A 15,714-nucleotide genomic window follows, 5' to 3' on the forward strand; every position below is an offset into this window, starting at 1 on the left:
CTTGAGAACCCCAAAGTGGCTTTCGTGTCCGCCTTGGCCTGCCCCCCACGGCTTCAATTTCCCTAACATTTTTCTCTACCCGGTATGTTTCCCTAAGTTTTCCTCCAACAATATTCCTCCCTCATTTCTCCTGGCCTCTCCCCACAGTCTGCGTCCAAGTCTGTTTGTTCTAGCTTTCACTTTCGCTTTTGACCTTAGAGATTTCTCCCAGCTTCCCCCTGTAGTCCGTATCTGAATCTATGCCTAGGCTTTCAATAGCTTCTTCCGGCACCCTTTTTGTCCGGCTTTTCCCTAGGCTGTTTGCTAGTCTCTCTCTCCGGTATTTTCCCAGTTCTTCCCGTTTCTTCCCTCCTAAGTTTCCTATCCGTCCTAGGTTTCCTATCCGAGCTAGGTTTCCTATCCGAGTCACGGCACCATTATGTCGCTCCCCCTTCTTCGTGGAGGAACGACACTAAACCCTGCCCAGGCTTCATATCCGAGTCACGGCACCATTATGTCGCTCCCCCTCTTCGTGGAGGAGTGACACAAGACCCTGTGCTGTTCTTTTGTCTGCTCGGCCCTCCCCGGGTTTGCTGCTGGTTCTTCCCGGGTTGGCTACTATCCCTTCCACCTCCGTGGAAGGGCAGTTCCCCCTGGCCACATTCCCCACTTCCGCAGGGGAGCGGCACACCGCCGGCCGGCTTTCTCGGGGGCTGCACGGGTTCCCTTAGATGTTCCCCATAGATGTTCCCGGTGCATGCCGTCTCTCTCCTCCTTTATAGTCCTCCTCCGCCAATCCTAACTCGGCTGCCCACACGCCGAGTACGCTGCTCTCCAATCAGGAGCAAGTCCTACAGTTTATCAGTTGAATTGGAGGCAGCTGTGCGGAAGCTGTTTACTTCTCTCCCAACGCCACATTGTGGGAGAGCAGATGCATAGAATAAGTCTTAATTCGAGTAACTTAGTCTAGTCCGGATTGCTCCCCACAGATCCCCCTTTCTTTTTATTTTTTGGCGTTGATACGCGCCTGTCTTCGGTGTCCCGCGGCACACACTCTGCTCTACTTGCTAGAGTTGCCACAGGCTCTTACAAGTCCTATCAGGCAAACCGAATCCGGGTCCTCTCTTCGCCATGTTGTGAGGAGGTTTTTAGGCGCTGATGCGTGCCTGTGTTCGGTGCCCTGCAGCGCATGCTCTGCTCTGCTAGAACTGCCTGCAGGTGCTTACAAAACCTATCAGGCAAACTGAATCCAAGCCTTCTCATTGCCTTTTTGTGGGGGAGACTTATTAGTGTTGGTTCGTGCCTATCTTCGGTGACCTGCAGCTCATACTCTGGTCGAGCTGCTTGCTGGCGCTTACCGCCTTAAATCAGGCAGACCGAATCCAAGCCTCCTAATTGTTGCATTGTGGGGAAGCTTTACTGATGTTAATTCGTGCCTGTCTTCGGTGACCTGCGGCGCATAAGCTGCTAGCCGCCCAGGTGCTCATCGCCTCACTTAATCAGGCAGACCGAATCCAAGCTCTCACATTGCAGTGTTGTAGGGAGGCCTTTCTATTTCTCTATTTCTCTATCTCCGGGCATTCCTATTTCTCCCATTTTACTTCTGTCTGCCAACATTCCCATTTCTCTCACTTTACTTCTAAACTTCTGTTTCTCTTATCCCTGCGGCTTTCCGGCACCTCGCCCCGCCGGCGGGTTCCCGGCTCTGCGCCGCTTCAGCCCGCGTGCCTCTCTCATCTGCGCAGCTTCCCGGCTTTGCGCGGCTCGGCTTCGCGCGCTCCGCGGTCTCCACGCTTAACCCTTTCGCGTCTGAACCACAGCCTCGCGCCAGCCCCGTTCCCTATCTATTCACGCCCCGTGCTCTCTGCACGCGGCGGCTTCCGCGAGTAACACAGCGTAGCTTACGTGTCCGCCACTAGCATTCAATCTAAGTTCCCCGGGCTAGCCTGGTGAATTCAACCCAGCGTACGTCTCCGCCCCACGGTTTGGCTTCCCGTCCTTTGCTCCCCGGGCTAATCAGACGGATCCCAACCAGGCTCACGTTTCAGCTTCCGGTTTCAACTTTTCGCCCCCTATTCCCGGGCTAACTTGAGAACCCCAAAGTGGCTTTCGTGTCCGCCTTGGCCTGCCCCCCACGGCTTCAATTTCCCTAACATTTTTCTCTACCCGGTATGTTTCCCTAAGTTTTCCTCCAACAATATTCCTCCCTCATTTCTCCTGGCCTCTCCCCACAGTCTGCGTCCAAGTCTGTTTGTTCTAGCTTTCACTTTCGCTTTTGACCTTAGAGATTTCTCCCAGCTTCCCCCTGTAGTCCGTATCTGAATCTATGCCTAGGCTTTCAATAGCTTCTTCCGGCACCCTTTTTGTCCGGCTTTTCCCTAGGCTGTTTGCTAGTCTCTCTCTCCGGTATTTTCCCAGTTCTTCCCGTTTCTTCCCTCCTAAGTTTCCTATCCGTCCTAGGTTTCCTATCCGAGCTAGGTTTCCTATCCGAGTCACGGCACCATTATGTCGCTCCCCCTTCTTCGTGGAGGAACGACACTAAACCCTGCCCAGGCTTCATATCCGAGTCACGGCACCATTATGTCGCTCCCCCTCTTCGTGGAGGAGTGACACAAGACCCTGCGCTGTTCTTTTGTCTGCTCGGCCCTCCCCGGGTTTGCTGCTGGTTCTTCCCGGGTTGGCTACTATCCCTTCCACCTCCGTGGAAGGGCAGTTCCCCCTGGCCACATTCCCCACTTCCGCAGGGGAGCGGCACACCGCCGGCCGGCTTTCTCGGGGGCTGCACGGGTTCCCTTAGATGTTCCCCATAGATGTTCCCAGTGCATGCCGTCTCTCTCCTCCTTTATAGTCCTCCTCCGCCAATCCTAACTCGGCTGCCCACACGCCGAGTACGCTGCTCTCCAATCAGGAGCAAGTCCTACAGTTTATCAGTTGAACTGGAGGCAGCTGTGCGGAAGCTGTTTACTTCTCTCCCAACGCCACATTGTGGGAGAGCAGATGCATAGAATAAGTCTTAATTCGAGTAACTTAGTCTAGTCCGGATTGCTCCCCACACTTACTGAATTGTTTTAACAAGCCTAGGTATCACACATCAGCGATAAGTTCAAGTAAAAATTCACTGGAGAATGGAAGCATCTAAAAGGGTAGTCACTTCGCATGCCCATCAAGATACTTGAATAATTGGAGAGTTGCACAGCAACAAACAAGAAAATGAAGAGCACCAATAACCAGTGCTACAGACTCCTTCTCTTTGAGCTCATTTTTGAGGTCTTGGCAAAGCTGCTACTCCTGATGACATTCTTGCTATGCTTCTCTTCAACTGTAGGGATCCACTTTCCATGGACTGTCTTCATGGAGTTAGCACCTGCCTCAACCACCCATTGCATTGTGTTGCTCGCTCCCCCTATAAAGCCTCTGTGAGACTCTGCTTCAAGTGGCCCTGCCACCAGAGCTGGAGGCTCTTGGGCAGTGTGTTAGCTATGCCATCAGAGTCTGGCAGCCTACTCAGCAGCAGCAAAGCAGCACCTGGGGGGAGATGCAGTGGTGGGAATGTTCTCAGGTGATGCTCTTTCTGACTGTTGCTTGAAGCATGGGATTAAGGAAGACGTTGCAATGCAAGAATATAAAAGTGCAACCTGTTGCCTGCAACTTGCCTTTGTTTTTTAAAGTGTTTGAAATAAAAAAATTAAATTCTGATGAATGTAAAACAAAAACCAAGTAAACCAGAATACATCCAGATTCCTCATAGCAGATTTGGTATACATTATTGAAAATATAAACAAGTGATAATAATCAATGACAAGACAAAACAAAATAAAATTGGGTTAAGTATAATGCTATATATTATGTTATGATTATTAAAGGTAGAAATGGATAACTTAGCCCTTGATTGTTAGAGAACATGGTTTTCTTTTTTGTTTTTGTCCTTTACTTCTTTTTTTCTTCATACTAATCAGTAAACTCTCTACTTGGTGTAGGGTTAACCTTATGAGTATAAAAATTAACTGAAAACGTATTTCTTTAAAAAATAAGAATAGCAAAGGAAGAGGGTGAAAGAAGAAAGGCAGGAGTATGGGTGGGGGGGAGAAGCATCATATTCCCAAATCTGTATATATTAAATGCATTAAGTTGTATTCCCCAAACAAAATAAATGAAAAATTAAAAAAGAAATGGTAACTTAGTAGTTTTGATTATAGAGTTCCAAGAAGATAGAGATCATACTTGAAAAATATTCCTAAGTAACCTATTCCAATACAGTTCAGAAATATTGCAGTATCTTAAGTCTACACAAGTTCAAGCTATTTGTAGAAAAGCTTTAAAACAGTATTATCACAGTTTCAAACTAATGTATGGAAAATTTTGACATCAACATGATTTTGAGAAATATATGTACATCAAAGTTACTCTGAGTAAGATGAGTCTGCAATAATGACAAATATGTCCACACAGTTTAAAGGTAAATGTTCTCTTGCTTGCATATATGTATGCAATATGCATTTTAAAAGTTAAAAATACAAGATAAAAAAGTATTCCACCAGAATATGCAGGAGATTGATGACTGCATAACAACAATAACAACAAAATGAAAACCAGGATGGCCACAGTTTACCCACGGTAGGATATTAAGAAAAGAAAGATTACTAATTATATACACATATGACAGTGACAAAATCAGAATCAAAATGGAAAATAAATAAGGGATGTTAATTTTATGATTCACATTATAGTTTGATTACCATAGGTGAGATGAATAATATGGTATGAATATTAACAGACAGACACAAATATACATGGAAATATTTGAAAAGTATGCCTAACATTACAGGTACTGACTCACAGGAAAATGGTAATGATGAGGAACTAAATGAAAATATTATGGCTATTACTAGAATAATGTAAAAGATGATACCAGTGTTTCAATCTAAATAACAAAATTTCAAGTCAATAATTAGTTTTGAATAATGGAAGAATAAAGTAAAATTAATATGTGCCTATAAAAAGATCCCCATATATCTGGTTATAGGGAACTCTGTACCATAAAATCACTATAGCAACTGACAGAATTTTGAGTTACTTGATGACGTCACAATGATAGAGCCTACCAATAAATCAACAGGTTACTTTTAGTGTTGGCATAAGTTGGTTACTGATGACATATCTAGGTGATAGTAATAATTCAAAGACAAAGTGAAATTTGAAAAGGGATGAACTCATTAAGGTATTTATTTTAATTGTCTTTTTAAAGATTTACAAAGCTGAGAGGGAGGGAAGGAGGGAGGGAAGGAGAGAGAGAGAGATCTTCAGTTTGTTGGTTCACTCCCTGAATGACCACAAAGCCTCTACTGGGTCAGGGTGAAGTCAAGAGCCTGGAACTCTATCTGGATTTCCCACATGGTTGGCAGGGTCCCAAGTACTTGGGCCACCTTCCATAGGAGTGAAATGGATTGGAAGTGGAACAGCCAAGACTCAGGCTGAGCTCAGATGGGATGCTGGCATCACAGAGAGCAGTTTAACCTTCTGCCCCACAACACTAGCCACTGTATTTTGATGAAAATGAATGAGTGATTTGGCATAATCACTTATAAAGTGAGAAGCACAAATATAGGTTTCTAGTGAAAAACAGTGCATGTAATTTTCACTTAAAGAGAATATAAAGAAAATGCTAGACTTAGGTGTAAAATCTAAGGCATTCATTCTCACAGAAGTAGTACAGTTGACATATAAGAATGAGGGCTTCTTCCTGTTTTGTACCCTACATGCCTTACTTGGCTCATGTTAGTCTGAGCTTTCATCGTAACAATTTTGCTCCCCTTCCATTCACATCAAGATTCATTTTCATTTCTCTTTATATACAGAAGATCAGTTTAGCATACATTAAGTAAAGAATGGAAGGGGAGAGGGAGTGGGAAAGGGGAGGGTTGTGGGTGGGAGGGACATTATGGGGGGGAAGCCATTGTAATCCATAAGCTGTACTTTGGAAATTTATATTCATTAAATAAAAGTTTCAAAGCAAAAAAAAAAAAAAAAAAAAAAAAAAACAACCAATTTTGCCAGTGAGTCACAGCTATGCCCTAACCAACAGATATGAACAAATAGGAACCTTAACCCTGGGAAAGACTCTTTCTTGGGTATTCTACCTCAGTCATCCTTATATCTGCCATACTAATGACATTTAAATGATCTGTCTTTATTAGTCACCAATCGTTTGTAACTGTATTTATATTACAGATAATTTTATATTAAACTTTCTCAGTTCAAATTACTAGTGTTTTCTCTCTCTTCAATAGTTACTGATTGTTATGGAATTCATCCAAGGAAATAGGCCTGTATAGATGGGATATGGGGATTAGTTTGGCCCTGCATTTTAGCCATCCCTTAATTCTTTGTTGCAAAGATCTGTTCTTTTCTTTTTACTAATCCTCTGGATTTAACTATAGTGCAGAATCTGTGACAATGAGATGTTGGTATTAGAAGTCTGTGACCTGCAGTGACATTAAATTGAAACAAGTTGTGGTGAATTCTGATGTAGTGGCAAGTAAAACACATGACTTGGGAGCCAAATAGTTGCTATGTTTGATTATGGCCATAATGATCATTCATAAGGACTGTTGTATGGGGTGGATTCATTTGCCTCTTGAGCACATACAAAAAAATATTGACAGGGGCTGGCGCTGTGATGTAGTGAGTAAAGCCACTGCCTGTAGTGCCAGTATCCCACATGGGTGCCAGTTTGAGTCCCAGCTGCTCTACTTCCAATCCAGCTCTCTGCTATAGGCTGGGAAATCTGTATAAGATGGAACAAGTCCATGGGCCCCTGCACCCACATGGGAGACCTGGAAGAAGCCCTTGGCTCCTGCCTTTGGATTGGCTCTGCTCCTGCTATTGTGACCATTTGGAGAGTAAACCAACAAAGGGAAGACTTTGTCTGTCTGTCTGTCTCTCTCTCTCTCTCTCTTTCTCTGCTTTGCCTCTCTCTAACTCTGACTTTCAAATAAATAAATAAATCTTTAAAATATAAGACAAACATTGACAATCTCACACTGCAAACTCAGCTCAAACCACAGTCTGAGAAACAGAACATTTTCATGAAAATTCTAGAAGAGTCTCCCATTTCCTATAGTCACTGAATTGAAATTGCTAAACACACACACACACACACACACACACACACACAATTATTCAGGTTGCTGAATTATGATGACAGTTGAATTCCCAGCCTTCCATATTTTTTCATGTGAAATTTATGGGAATTATTGGTAAAGAGTGAGATACTGACATTTGTAAATAGCACATCTTGTTTGGACCTGGATGAAACTCACCGTATGAAACCATTTAGTCACTTTGGGATCCTCTTACCAGAAGTAATTTACAGTCTGGTATCCAAGAGACTAGCTTTCCTCTGAAAACCCAAGCATCATCTGGAGTGGAATCTTCAAAAAGGGATGATCATTGGCTTCCTGGCCCACTAGAACCACTCTGTTGCAACTAGATCTACTCAAGTGCAATGTAGCATAATACAGGATGCAGGCACATATTGTGACCCAGGATGAAGCAACATCTTTACTATAGTTGTTTTCCAGGGAAATCATAAAAGTGCACACTGGCTGGCTTACATAACAGAAATGTGTTTGTTCAGAGTACTGGAAGTTAGAATTCCAAGATGAAAGTATCAATAGGTCTGGTTCCTTCCAAGGCCTCCTTCTTTGATTTAAAGATGGTCACATTCTTCCTGTATGCTCATCTGTTCTTTTCTTTGTGTGTGAACATACATGATCCTTTTGTCCTAATCTTTTTCTTTTGTAAGAGTGTCAGTCATTAGATGAGAGTTCACGCCAAAAGGCTCACTGTATATCATTCATTTTTTTTGACAGGTAGCATTATAGACAGAGAGAAAGAGAGAGACAGAGAGAAAGGGCTTCCTTTTGTTGATTCACCCCCAAAATGGCCACTACAGCTGGCGCTGTGCTGATCTGAAGCCAGGAGCCAGGTGCTTCCTCCTGGTCTCTCATGCAGGTGCAGGCCCCAAGCACCTGGGACATCCTCCACTGCCTTCCAGGGCCACAGCAGAGAGCTGGCCTGGAAGAGGAGCAACCAGGACTAGAACCTGAAGTGCTGGCACTGCAGGCAGATTAGCCTAATGAGCCGCAGCGCTGGCTAATCAGTCATTTCTTTAATGGTCCTATTTCCAAATAAATTTATATTCTAAGGTACCAGGGGTTAGCTTCTTCAAATTATGAATTTTTAGGGTACACACTTTCTCCCCTAACACACACCAAGAACTGTAGGAGCAGAGTAATATCTGTTGTAATTACACATTTTTGTACTATTTAACTTTTACAAACGTGTTGATGTATTACTCATGCAATCAAACAGGAATTGAGTGATAATGTCAGAGTATAAAACAGGAACAAACTTAAATGAAGTTCAAATGAAAAACAACCACACTGAATGGGGGAAAACATATCAAAGTAAACTTGTATACATTATTCTGATTATGATACCTCAGTATAAAGACAGATAAAACTATGAATAGACAATGAGTTCTACTATGTTTGATTTTTATTACAGTATGGATAAGCATCCTAAAACTACATGCTTATATATTCTAGAATTGAAGGAATTATGAGATTAAGATTAAAATATGTTTTAGACTAAAATAAGCACTGTAGTCCTTTCACCTACATCTTATTTTCTGGTATTCTTCACTGCAAGGAAACAGGTTTATAGTGCAATGATTTCTTCCAGACTGAAGAAAGAGACTAGTATTTAGAAATGACATTGGAACATTTAATCATGCCAATAAAATGGAAATGATTAGATTAATGGAGAGAATTCAAAAGGATACAGAAAGCAGCTTGAATGGCTACAACGGGTCAAATACAGGAGTTGAGTATCTAAATAGTAGCACATTTTAATTTGTTAAGTAAAATAAAATTCTATGAGCACCTCTTGTTATAAAAGTGGATAAATAGGTGTGGGAGAAGGGAACACTTTTATTAAAGTTGGACTACTACTGTTATCAGGTTAAACTGCTGTCTGCAATGCCAGCATCCCATATGGGTACAGATGGGAATCTTGGCTGCTCCACTTCTAATCAAGCTCCCTAATGATGTGCCTAGGAATGCAGTGGAATGGCCATGTACCTGGGCTCCTGCACTCATGTGACAGACCCAGATGAGCCTCCTGGCTTCTGGTTATGGCCTCACTCAGCCCTGGCTTTTGTGGCCATTTGAAGAGTGAACCAGCAGTTGGAAGACTCTTCTTACTCTCCCCCTATCTTTCTCTGTAACTGTGCCTTTTGGATAAAGTAAATCAATCTTCTAAAAAATAAATTATAATAACCAATTAATATAACAAAATAATGGGATTTGTAAAAATAGCCACTTAGAAAACATGCCAGTAATAACAGAGCCAAACAATAATTATCAATAAATACTAAAATGGGTGAATGAATGTTTCCTAATAATTTAATTATGGTTTCAAAATATCTCACCACAATTTATTACAAATAGACAACTACCAATTTCACAGTAGAGAAAAATGGTAGATATCACCTTAAGAAATTATGAAATTAACATCTCCAAAGATAGAGCAAGTCAGCATCATGTATCTCCTGATCCAATGTGCTGAGAAGGACACAATATCACTTCTGGGGTCGTTCTGCCACAAAATCACGAACTGAATGTGGTGTAGACAATCACAAGGCAAATCCAAGTTAACTGGCTTAGCCAGTTAATGAAAGAAAAAGAAAGACAACAATTCTTCCAGGTTGAAAAAGGTTAGAGATATGATAACTAAATTCAATATGTGATGCTAAACGGGAACAGGGGTGGTACATAGAAGAGAGTAAACTGCTGTAAAGGACATTACTGGAATGAGTGGAAAACTCAAATATAGAGTTTGGGGATGAGTAACACTATTATCAAACTGTTATAGTTTCTTAATTACTGTATTATGAATTAAGAGAATACTCTTGTTCTTAGAAAATGTTATATAGTGAACTGTTTAAGGGAAAAGTGGCAAAAACTTTGCAATTCACTTCCAAACAATAGAGATAAAACAAGTATAGTGTGTGTTTGTGTGTGATGCGCATGTGGAGAGAACAAGCAATTTCAAGGATTAACTTGTAAATCTGAGTAATGGGTGTCCAAGAACACTTGATACTATTCTTATAATTTCTTAAAGTTTCATTAAAATTTTAAAGTTACAGAAACAATGCACACTCCTAAATCATTCTCATGTTAAATTTTATGAAACTAAATGGGAATACATACTAGATAAAAATGAATTGAAAATGAGAACAATATATATCAAAAATTGAAAAAAGAAATGATTGATAAAAGAACAATAAAATTAAACACTTCTAAATAAAGAAAACCAGGGCCAGTGCTGTGGCATAAAAGGTTTCACTGCCACCTGAAGTGTGAGCATCCCTAATGAGTGCTGATTCATGACATGGCTGCTTCACTTCTTTTTTTTTTGACAGGCAGGCAGAGTTAGACAGTGTGTGAGAGAGACAGAGAGAAAGGTCTTCCTTTTACCGTTGGTTCACCCTCCAATGGCCACTGCAGCCAGCTCGCTGTGGGTGGTGTACTGCACTGATCTGAAGCCAGGAGCCAGGTGCTTCTCCTGGTCTCCCATGCGGGTGCAGGGCCCAAGCACTTGGGCCATCCTCCACTGCACTCCCGGGCCACAGCAGAGAGCTGGCCTGGAAGAGGGGCAACCAGGACAGAATCTGGTGCCCCGACCGGGACTAGAACCCAGTGTGCTGGTGCCACAAGGTGAAGGATTAGCCTATTGAGCCACGGTGCTGGCCTGCTTCACTTCTGATCCAGCTCCTTGATAATGTGCCTGAGAAGGCAGTTGATGGCCCAAGTCCTTGGGCCACTGCCACCCAAGTAGCAGACCTGCAAGAAGCTTGCCTGGCCTGGTCACAGCCATTGCAGAATGTGGCTTTACCGGCTATGCCACAGCCCAAACCCTCCACTGTTTATCTTTATTTCTATGTCATGTATACATCAATGAAGTTGTAGTGTAAGCCAATCTTAGTACAGAGAACAAAAGATCAGTATGGTTGACTTTTTCATTGTGTCTTCATCAATTGGATGAAAATTCTGTAAATTTTCTTTTTTTAAAAGATTTTATTTACTTATTTGAGAGGTAGAGTTACAGACAGTGAGAGGGAATGACAGAGATAAAGGTTTACTCCCCAAATGACCACAATGGCTGGAGTTGAGCTGATCCAAAGCTAGGAACCAGGAGCTTCTTCCAGGACTCCTATGTGGGTGCAGGGACCCAAGCACTTGGGCCATCTTCTACTGCTTTACCAGGCCATCAGCAGGGAGCTGGGTTAGAAGTGGAGCAGCTGGCACTCAAACTGATACCCATTCAGGATGCTGGCACCTCAGACCTAGGACCAAACACTAGAGTCTACTTTTTAAAATGTGAGAGAAGCTGGTGTGTAAGGGTACCCACTACGTAATGTCAACCATAGCACATGTGGAACAGGCAAAGCCATGGAGATAGGAAAAGACCAGGAGTTCCCAGGGTTGCACTGGCAGAGCCCGGGGGTGCCCAGATCAGTGATGTCTTCATCCTGTGTGGTCCTGTATGGGTACACCTGTTGCTGTTTGCTTTTCAAAGCCCATAGAGCATGCAGCATCAAGCAGGATGTGCAGATGGACCATGGACATGGCCATTATCAGGTCTGGGTGCTGGCTTAGCAGCAGCAGCAAGCATACACTCTTAATCATGACAACTGGGAAACTGGGCAGTGCAAACACCCCTTTTTACACAATTTTTAAGCCTCTGGAAGTTGCTGGGGAAGTTTGTTAATTTAAAAGACCAACATAATGAAGCCTGTTGAGTCTTTTGAGCCCAGGGTGTCAGGTGCATGTTGCTGGAGATGCTGCCAATCTACATGAGCTCCTTCAGGAGTGAAACAGCCTCCAGCAGTTCCTATGGAAGCAGCCATTGGTGCTGCTGTTCCAGGGCTCCCCATGTGGCCAGCTCACCCCACAGAGCTCATATTTCCTCCACTCGGAGTGTCCATTTCCCTCTACACCATCCCCAGTTGTGGCAGTCTCATCACTCCACAGACTCCCTGTTCTCTGCAGGTGTCTCAATCAGAGGACAGCATGGCACACTGTCCTGCGTTAGGTGTGGTCTAGGCCTGCATCCACACTTGAACAAGTTCATGTCCTTAGAGGAGACTGTGTCCTTCCCTGTGTTGTGTGTGTGTGTGGTGCAGGGGAGGCTGAGTGATGACCGCAGCAGACAGCAGACATCACTGAATACGAGGACGACTCCTGTGGGCAAGGCAGCTGGGAACAGCACAGGCAGTGAGGAGAAGGCCTCAGGACACGGGTGCATTTACAGATCAAAGACAGATGAGAACCAAATGCTCCCTGGTGCAGCATGCAAGATGCTTTCTCATTGGGCTTTAGGTGTCCACAGGTTACCTGTGCTCATTGTGCCTTTAACACACAGTCACCCTGTGCTGGCATTGAGTTATGGGATCTCACACTCCATGGGTATGGTGGGCTGTGTGCCCTCACACACAAAGCTTAGTTTACTGACTCAAAATCATTGATAAAGTCACTCAATCCACATCCACTGAAGATTGGACAAGCTTTCCTTCCCTTTCGTTTGCCGTAAGTGATGGCTGTCTCACTGTAGTTCCAGCACAGTGGCCCCAGTCTCCTGTAAAGTGTTCTTGGGACCCATGCCCCTCACCATGACAGGGAGCTCTGGGGAGGGTCTGAGACCTGGCACCAGAACTCACTGGGGAATCTCTGCCTGGAGCTCAGTCCCTGCTGCTGAAAACATGTAAGGAAGGCAGGGCCCCCTGGAGATGAGAGCTGAGACTCCATGCCTGCCAGTTTCTCCAAAAATCCCATGGGCTCTAATTACTTAAAGCCTAGCACATCAATTCCTCTAATAAGAGGAATAAAGCAAGAGAAGTTTTAACATTATTGTCACCATTGTACATCTTTTTTTAACTCTGGGTGAAAGTTAAATCTCCTCTTGTCCATGGATGTTTCTGAAATTGTGGAAACTGACAATGTAAAATCACAGGTCACTCTTGTAAGGAGACCAGGATAGGAAGCTGCTCCTCATTCCCCCCTCCCTGGCCTGGGTCAGAGGGAGGTGGCCTAATTCCCTACAGTCAGAGGGAGGTGGCCCAACACCTGCATCTGAGCAGGGACTGACCAGCCTCTCCAGCCTGAGCCCTGCTGCATGCCTGCCTCTGTCCTGAGAGGAGATTCTGGGTCAGTCACAATTAGTTTTCATTGAAAGATCCCTTTCTTCCAACATCACTGTGCCAAGGGTTTCTTATTTTTGTTTTGTTTCATTTGTTTGAAAAGTAGAGTAACAGAGAGAAAGAGTTCTTCCATCTGCTGATTCACTCCCCAAATGGCTACACCAGTTGAGTCTAAGCCAGGAACCTGGAACTCCATCTGGGTCTCCTATGTGAGTTCCAGGGTCCCAAATACTTGGGCCATCTTCTGCTGCCTTCCCATGTGCACTAGCAGAGAGCTGCCTCAGAAGTACAGCAGCCTGGACTCCAACTGGCACTCCCATATGGGATACCAGTGTTTCAGGTGGTGGCTCAACACGCTGTCTACAACACTAGCCCCAAGATTTTTTGCTCCTAAAATTCCCTTTCTTCTCCAGTTATGATAGATGTGAAGCTTTGGGCAGAACATGAACTGGCAGAGGTATAGTGAGAAAAACAGCAGAGGATGAGGGAGCAGTTCTGGCAGCCTGGCTTCCCTGCCATCTTTTCTTACAGCCATTGCTGTTTGCTGCATCGACACTGGATGACATGGCTGCAAGTCTATAGAAAATGCAATCAAAAGATGGGTTTACCTGGGCGCAGAAAATGTTTGAAATCCAAGCTTAGAGGGCGTCAAACCATCCATGGAAATGTGTTATGAAGAACCGTGTCTGCAACAAGACCTATGCGAGGGTCAGTGACAGTGACCACGACTGACCCTGCTGGTTGTGTCCTCTCAACCTTGTCCGTGTCTCTTTCCTTGCAGGGCAGCAGGCTTCCTCTCCCTGAACACACTCTGCAAGGGGGCAGCTGTGCCAGGGAACCTGGTCTTTGGCTCCCTAGTGGGCATTGCCAAGGATTCCCCATCCTGCTGGTGTCCACTGCAACCATCTGAGGGGACTCATGGGACTGCACCTGCTGGACACAGAGAACCAGGTCCTGATGTGAGTGGAAAGCTTCATTTCATCACATTTAGTGAGGTGACCCAGTGCCTGACATCACTCTGGCTGTGACCAGAAACCTCACTGCATCTCCTCCTTCCCCTGCCATGTGACCACACAGGTGTCCTCTGTCCTCTTCTCCTTCACTGGCTGCTCCTGCCTCCCAAACACCAGGATGCTCACTGGAGGGTCCTGGCCAGTCCACCCCTGAGGCTCTGCTCAGACATGGCAGAGTCAGCCCTGGGTCAATTTAGCACAGTATATAAGCTAGCCACTTATTCATTACTATGTTTGTGCTGAGAGGGTTATTTTTCCCCCAACAGAATGATGTTTCCTGTCTGCTGCCAGGACAGCCAGCAATTCCTGTTGTGACAGCAGGGCTCTTCAGAGAAAGCCACTTGGGCCCAACCGAGGCTGGGTGGGGCTTTTTCGGTCAAGCTGGTTCAGAGGAAGGTCAGGCTTAGCCAGAATCTGCAGGAGCTGCCTTAGCCGGGTGTGTCAGAACATCCAAGGAAGCTTCTGAGAAGTGGGAGGAATGAGGGCTGTGCAGTCATCCGGGGCCAGGACCTGTCATTCAGACAGCTGGAAAATCAGATCATCGAGAGAGGTCTGCCTTGATTTCCCGACCTCACTGAAGCCAGGGTCTCACCAGAGGGCAGTCAGGGAAGGACGCTGCCTCACAAAGCTGAGTGCCTCTCCCAAAAGCCTGGGTCCCCAAGCCAGCTCTGGGCCAGAGGCTGTGGTGCAGATGGGAGAAGCTCACACCCAGAGCCTTGTGAAAATACAGAATGGCACCCAGCCCCCACCCAACCCTGTTTTGGTGAAAGTCACCTGTAGCCTCTCGGCCAGTGTCCCCAGACACATCCTGTCCCTGTAGCTTCCTCTGGGCTGGCACCCCTATCCCTGTGCTCCCAGCTCTGTGCAGCCACAGCCCCCAGGGGGACAGACAGGAGCAGAGACAGCATCTCTGCTCAGCCCCCAGCTGCTCTGCTTACCTCTGGGGTCTGCCTGGAGCACATGACCTCCTACTGCCAGATGTGGCTTGTGTGCACACTGTTGAATCTGAAGCTCCCTCTGCCACTTGCAGAATGAATAGCAGTGGGGGGTATGTGTGGAGAGCTGCTGTTTAAACCTTACTTCTGGGGCTGGCACTGTGGCGTAGCAGGTAAAGCTGCCGCCTACAGTGCTGGCACCCCATATGGGTGCCTGTGTGAGACCAGCTGCTCCACTTCCAATCCAGCTCTCTGCTGTGGCCTGGGAAAGCAATAGAAGATGGCCCAAGTCCTTGGGCTCCTGCACTCATGTGGGACACCCAGAGGAAGCTCCTGGCTTCTGGTTCTGGATCTGCCCAGCTCCAAGCATTGCAGTCATTTGGGGAGTAAACCAAAAGATGGAAGACGTCTCTCTCGGGCTGCACCTCTATCTGTTTTTTATTTTTTTATTTATTTTATTTATTTTTTGACAGGCAGAGTGGACAGTGAGAGAGAGACAGAGAGAAAGGTCTTCCTTTGCCAT

The 15,714-nt window shown here is 45.0% G+C and overlaps 1 non-coding gene across 1 annotated transcript in view; it reads left to right on the top strand.

Moving 5' to 3' along the window:
- Window positions 1–15,644, top strand: part of LOC100347036 (uncharacterized) — a 52,572-nt gene extending 36,928 nt beyond the window's left edge. The window contains exons 2-3 of the transcript XR_011385768.1: window positions 14,025–14,202; window positions 14,523–15,644. This is a non-coding gene — a transcript (uncharacterized protein). The remainder of the gene's footprint in view (window positions 1–14,024; window positions 14,203–14,522) is intronic.
- The last annotated feature ends 70 nt before the right edge of the window (window positions 15,645–15,714 follow it).

Source organism: Oryctolagus cuniculus, assembly GCF_964237555.1.
Source record: "Oryctolagus cuniculus chromosome 17 unlocalized genomic scaffold, mOryCun1.1 SUPER_17_unloc_2, whole genome shotgun sequence".
In the NCBI taxonomy this organism is placed as follows: domain Eukaryota; kingdom Metazoa; phylum Chordata; class Mammalia; order Lagomorpha; family Leporidae; genus Oryctolagus; species Oryctolagus cuniculus.